Raw genomic sequence first — 10784 nt, 5'->3', positions numbered from 1 at the left:
CTTGTTGCCTTAGTGCCAGTGAAAGCGTTTCCTTGTGTGTTCCTAGCCTGTGTTCCAGACCTCCTGCCGTTGCCCCTGACTACGATCCTTGCTGCCTGCCCCGACCTTCTGCTACGTCCGACCTTGCTTCTGTCTACTCCCTTGTACCGCGCCTATCTTCAGCAGCCAGAGAGGTTGAGCCGTTGCTAGGGGATACGACCTGGTCACTACCGCCGCAGCAAGACCATCCCGCTTTGCGGCGGGCTCTGGTGATAACCAGTAGTGACTTAGAACCGATCCTCTAGCACGGTCCACGCCAATCCCTCTCTGGCACAGAGGATCCACTACCTGCCAGCCGGCATCGTGACAGCAACTCATCAGCATCAGGTAGACATGGAGCAGGACCTGAACCAGCAGGTGGTGGCATACCTTGACATGACCCTGCCAACAACCATTGAAGATCTGCTGGGCTTCTGGGCAGCCAAACTTGATTTATGGCCGCAACTAGCAGAGTTTGCCCTGGAAAAGCTGTCCTGCCCGGCCAGTAGTGTGCCATCAGAGCGGGTGTTTAGTGCGGCCGGGGCCATAGTCACCCCAAGGCGAACTCGTCTGTCCACTAAAAATGTGGAGAGACTGACGTTTGTCAAGATGAATCAGGGATGGATCAGCCAGGATTTCCAGCCACCAATGCCAGATGCCTCAGAGTAGATTGACCATGCTGCTACACCAAAACTTCTCAATTATGGTTATTAAACCCTCTTTGGTACTGCGAATGCCTGCTCCTGACTCATCCTGTGTCTTTCAGGAACTACTTGCCTCACAGATGCTTCTGGCCTTGGGCCTTTAATTTTTGGAGGTTTAGCAGTAGCTAATACATGCTTAATGCTCATTTCAACAATGATCTTTAAATTCTCGGCGCTCTGCCAGGGCCGTCACCTAAACCGCCGGGGCCGAACCGAGGACCTCACTAAACCATCCAATCGGTAGTAGAGACAGGCGGTGTGTACAAAGGCAAGGGACTTAATGAACCCGAGCTTATGACCTGCACTTAGTTGGAATTCTTCTTTCATGGCAAATAATTGCAATCCCCGATCCCTAGCACGAACGGGGTTGAGCGGGTTACCCGCACTTGTCGGTGAAGGATAGCCACACGCTGGTCCGTTTAGTGTAGTGCACGTGCAGCCCCAGACATCTGAGGGCATCAAGCACCTGTTATTGCTCAATCTCTCGATTGATCGTGCTATGTAAGGGGTTATGAAAGCCTCTTGGGTACTGCTGATACCTACTCCTGAATGCTCCTGTGTCTTTCAGGAACTACTTGCCTTCATGATGCTTCCAGGCTTGGGCCTTTAATTTTATGATTTGTGAAATACATACATACATGCTTAATTAAAATGTCAACATTTATGGTGCAATGTAGGGGGTTATTAAACCCTCTTGGGTACTGTTTTTTTCAAATGTTGTGATCATTTTCTCTGTAATAAACTTTAATTTTCCAGGATAATAACCATTACACCATTGAACGCTTGTTGTGTGTGATTTTTTTTATTAAAATTGTCAAAAATAATATGGAGATGGATGAACTCTGCTTCTTTATTTCAGAAAACATTACTTTAGAGTAGAATGTTTTTTTGTGGTCGACCGTCTTGCATTATAGAGTCTTCTGGACTCTTGGATATGCGCTTGTTCTTAAACAAAGGTACAAAAAAAAAAAAAAAAAGCCCGGTCAGGGCAATGGAGACGTTGCGCCTTCATCTCACGGCTACATGAGCGCTGTGGGGGCTTGTTGTATTTGGTCCTTCGTACCCACATGCTGGGGTCTGGGCCCCTCAAAGTTTGATTTAAATTTCAAATAAAAAAAACAGACATTTCAATGGTCTCCTCATGCATCAGCCGACTCCAGGCTATGTCATTCAGGCAATATATGGTTTACTGATACCGCTGCTGGGCCTGGGTCTGGGAAATTAAAATGTTATCATAGGTAGCACCCGCTATCCAAAATCTTCGGTTTAAATTTCTAAATTCATCTTTTAATCTTAGGGACTGTGAAGGCCTAGTGCCTACTCATGCTGCTGGCAACTCCGGGCTGTGCCATTCAGCCACTATATGGTCTCCTCATGCTGCCAACACCTCCACGCTGTGCCATTCAGCCACTATATGGTCTCCTCATGCTGCCTACATCTCCACGCTGTGTCATTCAGTCACTACATGGTCTCCTGACACTGATGCCACCACCGGGCTCTGTCATTGTGCTGCTGTGCGGCAGTGATTCTAAAAGTGATGCCGGTAATCTGCATGGTATTCCGAATAACAGTATTATTTCACTACCCCAGCACACTCCATATGGGTGTTAGAACACAGCAAAGTGTTCTATACCCCTATAGAGGCTGTATGTAGGCTAGAAATAGCCTTTTTTAATACAGATTCACCACAAAAAAATTTGGATCGAAAAACTTTTTCTGAAATGTTCACTCATCTCTAGTTATGATAAATGTATTTGCTAATATTTTTCTGGGGTGTCACAAGTGAAAATGGTAGTTTGGGTGGTTGTTGACAGATTTAGATGCATTGACATCTCATTTTGTGGATCTGGCAGCCGGATATGGTCGGAGAATTTCAAAACCCTGCCTTATCTGGGTGCCAGATCCCCAAAACAAGGTGTGATTATATCCTTAGTAAGATATGACACTTTACTACTTCACATCCTCTTCAGGACGTATGCATATGTCCTTAAGGACATGGGGCATATGCATACGCCTGTGGGAATTCCGGTCCCCGCCGCTAGCCGGTTGGGGACCAGACTGGGATGCCTGCTGAAATCATTCAGCAGGCATCCCGGCACATCGCCCAGTGGAGTCCTGAGACCCCCCAATGTCGGCGATCGCAGAAAATTGCATGTCAATTCAGGCATGTGATTTTCTGCAATTCTGGGCTGATCAGGTCTCTGGTGACCCGATCACCCGGAAAATAGGGATGATCGGAGCTGTCAGTGACAGCACTGATCATCCTGAGGGCTAGGAGCGAGGTTGCAGTGCTGCGATCTCCTGCTATCCCCTGCCATTGGTCAGAACTGATTCTGACCTATGGCGGCGCAGGACAGTGGGCCGGTACCTCTAGGCGAAGATGCGTGGGAACCTCTGATCGTCGCTGGAGACAGGCACAGGTAGGGAAACGATGTGGGGGGGGGGGGGGGTTGCGGGTATGAAAGTGAAAGTAAAGTGATCTTTACTGTGGCAACCACTAGGAAGGCCAAACTGCAACTCCCAGCATGCCCAGACAGCCAAAGGAGTTGTAGTTTTGCAACATGTGGAGGGTCACAGTTTGGAGACCACTGTTACAGTTGTGCCCAAACGGTAGCCCTCCAGATGTTGCCAAACTACAACTCTCAGCACGCATAGACTGCCCAGGCATGCTGGGAGTTGTAGTTCTGTAACATCTGTCCCTTCAGATTTAGCAATTTTCATGACATTTTTGAAAATTGCTGCTCTACTTTGAAGCCCTCTAATTTTTTCAAAAAGCAAAAATATGTCCATTTTATAATGCCAACATAAAGTGGACATATTGTATTTGTGAATAAAAATAACATTTATTTGGAATGTCCATTTTCCTTACAAGTAGAGAGCTTCAAAGTTAGAAAAATGCTAAATTTTCATGACATTTTGGGATTTTTCACCAAAAAAGAATGCAAGTAACGCCAAAAATTTATCACCAAAATAAAGTAGAATATGTCACGAAAAAACTATCTCAGAATCAGAATATTTGTTAAAAGCGTTTTCGAGTTATTAATTCGTAAAGCGATGGTGGTCAGAATTGCGAAAAAGGGCTCAGTCCTCAAGGGGTTAAAAAAGTTTAGAAGTTAAAAAAATAAATGTCAATTATCATTTCCTGACCCCTTAAAATGTATTTACTTTTCTGTCTAAGAAGCTGTTTTGGGGCTCATTTTGCACCATAATCTGCAGTTTTTATTGGTATCATTTTGGCGTTGATTGGACGTTTGACCGCTTATTATTCCATTTTTTTGTGTGACTTAATAAACACAATGCTGCCATTTGTATTCCTTTCATCGTGCAGTTTTAATAAAATCATATTTTAATAGTTTGAATATTTTTGGTCACCATGATAACAAACAAAGATTTATAAAACACACATTAACCCCTTCCATTTTAAAAGTTCAAATCACTCCCCCCCTTTCCCATTTTCCATATACAAAACATGTAAACATAATATAAATAAACATATTTGTTATCACTGGATTATTGTCAAAGCTATTAAAATATAACATTATTAATCCTGTACTGTAAATGCCGTAAAAGTAAAAAAAAATACCAAACCCTAGAATTGTGTTTTTGTTTTTTTGATTCTTATCACGTACTCCTGATAAGCAATGGCATAGTACTTTTTATTTATTTTATTTATTTTTCGGGGGGGGGGGCTGCATTTTACTCCTGGACCCAGGTAGAACAATGTCTTGGGCCGGCCCTGGTGCTGCCAGCATTGCTGCAGTGGTTAAAGGGGTGGGGGTGGGGCAGGGCCATTTAAAGGAAATTGGGGGCCCCAAGCAAAATAGACATGAAGCCCCCCCCCCCCCTCCCTACCTATGTTCTCAGTTATCTCCTCCGGCTCAATCCCTGGACCCTGTAGCGTGGACGAGCTCCTCTACCTCCTGGCTGTCACTCAGTCTGGCCGGGTACCACGTGGTACAGGAGATTCAGTTTCCTGTTCCTGGCCGGACTGAAGGGAAGTGAGCACTCAGTGTACACTTCCTGTCAGTCCGGCCGGGAACAGGGAACAGAATCTCCTGTTCCTGTACCGTGCGGTACCCGGTCGGACAGACAGCCAGGAGGAAGGGGAGCTTGACCACGCTACAGGAAATGGGAGGAACTCGGGAGGTGACCAGGAATGCTCTCTATAGAGCGCTCAGGCGGCTACAGCCTTATAGGAAGAACAACAAGCACCGGCTCTGCTTGGGGCCCTGGGCCAGCTTGCGGCCCCAAGCAATTGCTTGGTTTGCCTGACCTTTAGTGACGGGCCTGGGGTGGTGGGTCAGCCTGTCAGTTCTATAAATATACGTTGCACACTGCACTTAATTGGTCTGCATGGCTGGTGTCCCAGAAGAAAGTCTCTACTAATGATAAAGCACAGGGAAGCCCATAAACAGCTTGTTGGAGACAATTAGACTAATGACATGGATTACTGGTACCAAATCCTTTGTTCCGATGAGACCAAGATTCATTTATTTTTATTCCTCCCTTCTCTATAAAGGTGCCATATAGGACAGACAAGGACAATGCAGAAGGACTAGGAGCTGTACATATCAGATACATAACCTATAACGTGCACAAACAAAGAACAAAGTGCTCCAGCTCACCACCTCGTAGCAGTGTTCGGATCTATGCCCGGCAGGACATTCCAATGGAAAGCAAAAGAACGATGATCCAACCCTTGCAAAACGAACAGCTTTATTGAAGATCACTGGACACAGGTAAAACCAACCATATCATCAGATGCGTTTCGAGCGCATGCGCTCGAAACGTGTCTGATGATATGGTTGGTTTTACCTGTGTCCGGTGATCTTCAATAAAGCTGTTTGTTTTGCAAGTGCTGGATCATCATTCTTTTGATAACCAATAACTGCCTGTAGACCTCTATGGTGCTATACAGAATAGATACAGGCACCGCAGAAGGACCGGGAGCTGTATAGATCAAACATATAACCTATTATTGCCTGCAGACCTCTATGGTGCTATACAGAAACCTTGGAACCTTATCTATAAGGCAAAGACAATGTGAGAAAGACTTAGGTGATGGGTCTGAGGTCATGGGTCAGTGGACAAGCAAGCAGATCCTTAGGACACACTGGCCCATTAAGCGGACAGAAAAAGGTGTACAAGTGTCCTATAGGGCAGAAGGAGATAAATAAAGCCCAAAGGGAGCATGACATTTGCTTCACACATACATATGACTGGACCGTCATAGGCCGGCTGGTGACCCCAGTTATGGTCAGAGATGACAGACCTTGAGATGAGCAGATTAGAGATCAGAGGATACTCGCCCTGTGACCCCTCTTTATAATGTGGCCCTTTGGTGAGACTTCACAATTGATCTGATAGGGCAGAGGGGATCAGCCTATAATTTCCCAATAACACAAACCATCCGAATAATATACATTGTAATATGGTAATGTAGGATATAGCCCTGAAGGCATCCTTCCATTGGATAAAATGTAACCTTGGAATGTACTGGGGCGCGCTAGTGTGTTTACTATATAGGAATAAACTATTGACTAAACATTACCACGACTATTGGCAAATTATTTTATTCTATTTTTTAACAATTGTTTTTTATTACTAATGTATTATTTTAGCTGTATAATATGTGATATAATCCCTATGAATGTATACTGTGTGGGTACAACCACTATAGACTGATAGAACATAATGTAATATCCTATGTCTATAGTCAGTGTGATCTGAGCCGCCATCACACAGTTAACCACACATCATTCACATCTCTCCTCTCCATTCCTCTGGTGGTTTCTCTCCTCACTTAGATCTAGAGATGATGTAATGGCCTCATTAGGGATGAATGTAAGTGAATCATTACATTGTGACTATAGACATTGTACCGGGGACGTCCTGATGGGATTAGTTATCTCGGATGGTAATAGAAATGATTATCGTCTCCATAGAATTTGGGATAATTTACTGATTCTAATAAGCACAATAGCAATGAGGTAACTCCAGGTCAATGTTTCCTATTATTACAATGATACCAATGTTCTGTCATTCAGATTGATAACTTATAGTTACTGATCATTGTAAACCCAATGTATATAGTGTTATACAGGCCCCGATCCCTCCACCAGCTCAGTGTATATTGTATTATCCCTCTACCTCACATTCTCATAGGCTGCTGATATGATTCTAGTGAACGTGATAACAAAGTAACATGGAAAAGCCACATATATAATACAAAGCCCTCAGTACTATAGAGCCGTAGACACCCCATGTGCTGCCATATGACGCTCTGTATGGTACCATATTATGGAAATATTCTCCCCTGGAACCAATGCTATGAACATTCTGTAATGGGAAATATGATGGAATGTGGAATGAACACTTCAATAAGACATTAGAGGAATACAAAAGTACAGTAGGGTCACTAGACTTCTATGTTCCTGGAGGTCTACCTGGACAAATACTGATGATCTGGATTGTAAGAGATTTAGCTTAGGGTTACACTGAGGAGTTGTCTATGTGGTCTCTTGGTTTTCAACAAATCCTCTACAGAGATCTTGACTTTGCTGCAGGAGACCACCAGGTCACCACCTCTAGGACTGGTTCTAAGTAGGTGATAGTTGGTCAAGTGGGCCAAGACACACTGTTGTGAAGCGCTAAGGGGCCAGGCAAGAGAGATGTCCAGGAACAGGCCAAGACCTAAAAAGTCAGGTCAGACAATTGCTCTGGGTGGGAAGCATAGCCCTAGTGGTGAGAAATAGACTAGGGCCAAATACAGGTATGGATCAGAGTCCAGGACAGAAACAAGGACAGGTAACAAGCCTAGATAGCATAGAATAGGAACATCTATGCAGGACACTAGTAAATTATACTAAGTAAAATTTTATGTTTCAGGAAGGGGTTCTCTTTATATTTCAGTGATGAATAAGAGTTGAATTTGTAAGGATTTAGAAGCAGACAGTTCCTTTAGGAAGCAGACAGAGAGCATGTATGGACCCTATGAGCAGTGCCAGCACCAAGTGCAGGAGTATGACAGCTGGAAGGAGTGCGGACCACAGCATGGAGAGTGCAGGTTACCTGGTGGCTGTAGAAGAGGGGAAACCTGGTAGAGGGATGAGGGAGCCATCTAGGAGAAACAATTGGTCAACACTCAGATAGTTGTAAAATGGTAATAAAGTCCATTGGTAAATGTTGCTGTGGTCCACCACGGGGTGTGAAGGTGAGGTATATGGGGCAGATGTTGTAGCCCAGGGGCAGATGGTATTGACCCCTAAATGTTCGTGATGCCAGGGCGTGGTTTTCTCGGTAACCACCTGAACGCTAGCACCACTGACTGCATGGACCAACAGTCTTCCTAACAGGACCTTTTTTCCCTCCCATTCTCCCCTTAAATAAAACACTACACAACTGTTCTAATTTTAAATAGGCTGGGTGATGGTCACAGCTCTTTTATTATAACATAACTATAAATAAATATATTTAACTCCGAACCATTGCATAGCAGTAACATTAACATGATTTAAAAATACCTGAGGAAGAAGAGCAAAGCACCAGAATACAATACAAGGAAGATAGAAAGAAGCCCGTAAAATTGATATAACTGTATCTTATTTATTTATTTTTCTTTATAAATATAATTATTATTATTTTTTTTACACAGGGATAACGAAGACCGACAAGCCCCACAACAGGGCCCGTGGCCAGCATTGCACAGGAAACACAACATTCAATAACACAGCCCTCTGTGCCACCCGATGGAAGTAGGAATGTCCCAGGAAAACAACAGTAGCAACTGGAGGATCTAAAAAGAAAACAGGTTAAAGCAGTAATTCAGGACGCACATATCCTGCGTTGCAATCAGAGCGTCATCGCCATATCCGCTGAATCTCTGGCACAGAAAGGCACGCCCGCGAGGCCTCGGTTGCCACACCAATCGGAAAGGAATGCGTCCCAAACTCGGAGTCCGGTGCACCAACCCACACCAGGCAACGCTTAAACACGGCCTGAAACTGGTACCGCATCAGAGGAGCACCATCCGCATGTGCGAAAAAATAAGCACCCGCCACCCGAACCGTCAAAAATTCCCTTACCGCCACCCCTTCCACCGACTGAAGGCGGACCCACGCACCTCTACCAACCTGATCAGTTTTTCGTCAGATGGATCCGCAGCTGCAACACGCCATTGTAACACACAACATCCTCAAATAGCAACCCAGTACTCAACTTGGAGACCAGCACTAACTCCCCAACTCGCAAAGCCCCAAAAAACACCACGCAAAATGCGGCCAAGTATAGGACTGACTAAAAAGCCGAGGCACAACAACTAGCCTGCAACAGCGAAACTAACAGCGGGTTTGACACCGGCCTGCGCTGTTCTCTCCGGACATGCGTGTGCTGCCAATCTTTTAGCTACTGCTGAATTGTGAAACACTTGGTAACATCCTCCCAACCCATTAACCACCAACGCAGAGACATTCGCAGAGCGCAAAGATAGTAAATAATCCACCGTAACAGCCAACCGGACCTCCACACTCACCACCACATTACGCCCAGCAACCAAAGCACACTACTCATTCCACGCCTTATCATGCCTGGACCATGTGGACGCTGCTACCGAAGATTCAAACAGGGGCATCAGTCTTCCATCACCAAGTCCCATACCAACGGCGAGCAGGATAAGCCCTCCAACGCTGCAGCTGGGCACAGTCTCTAAAATTACTGAAACTGAAAACGTGAAAGAGAGTCAGCAATAACATTGTCAAACGTACCGAGCTCTAAACCAAATATTAAATTCTAAGCAGGACCAGGTGCCGCAGGAGGCACAGCACAGGGAGGGAAGATGAAGATAAACCATTAATATAGTGCACCACACTCGCATTGTCAGTCCAAAAACACACACGTTGATTCACGAAGCGGCCACCCCAAATCTCAAGTGCCACAATGATAGGAAACAATTCCAACAAGGTCAAGTTCCGACACCAACCACACTCCCCCACTCCAGAGGCCACGCCTCCGCACACCACTCACCGGCAGAAAATGCCCCCAAATCACAAGACCCAGCCGCATCTGTAAACAACTGAAGTTCAACATTACAGACCTCCGCGGTCTGCCAACAGGTGCGGCAATTATACTTCCAAACAAACTCCCTCCACACCAACAGATCAGAACACATGCACCTCGAAATGCGCCCTTCATGGCCAAAGACAGCTGCCTCGAGAAAACTCGAACCATTGGCATCACCCGACAGGCAAAAACCAAATGCATCTGGCGGAGCGTAACCTTGTGCACCTCACAAAAACTCTCTACCCACTGTAACAAACATTCCAACTTGTCAGACGGCAACCGGAAAACCATGTTGACGGAATCAATCTCCACACCCTAAAAAGACAGAACCGTGGCAGGACCAGGTGGTAACACTGCGGGTGTACCGGCAACAACCGAAAAGCCGACTCAATCTCGGACTTAGCCATCAACGCAGAAGCCCATGCACCCCGAACCAATGCCACCGCCCCGTCAAACACATATGAGACAGAAGCATCCTCCTTAGGAATGCTGTCATTCACAGAGGAACCTTTCGGATAGGAAAGGTGGTGAATGAGCCGAAACTTAGCAACCACCTTCTGAGAGGGGAGACACTCAAGTTTGAAAAAGGGGGGGAAACAAACGGGCCCATAAAATGCCACAAATCAACTTCCTTACCAATTTTATCTTTCAACACGTCAGGATGCTCCCTGGCAGATTTTAATTCACCCGGCTACGCCTCAGCCACCGACCCCAACACAAAAGGAATGAAAAAAACAAACGTAGAACCATCCCGCAATACCGTCGCCCTTTCCCTATTGGGGTAACACTCTAACCATTGGCCCATCGTGGCTACGTTAACCGGTGTCCTTCCCTTCAGCCAGCACTGAAGTCCGCTCTGGCTGCTTCGGAGCCTGTGGACAACGCACTGTCGCGTGACCACCTCCACAGGACGAGCACTCGTGCTTTTACTTGCACAAGCTGAGGAACCTACACTGCCCCTCATTGTATAGCCAACAGGCGCCAGGTCAACATACAGCCACTAAT

Source organism: Hyla sarda, chromosome 4 (genome assembly GCF_029499605.1).
Source record: "Hyla sarda isolate aHylSar1 chromosome 4, aHylSar1.hap1, whole genome shotgun sequence".
Classification (NCBI taxonomy): domain Eukaryota; kingdom Metazoa; phylum Chordata; class Amphibia; order Anura; family Hylidae; genus Hyla; species Hyla sarda.
This window is presented reverse-complemented; position numbering follows the sequence as displayed.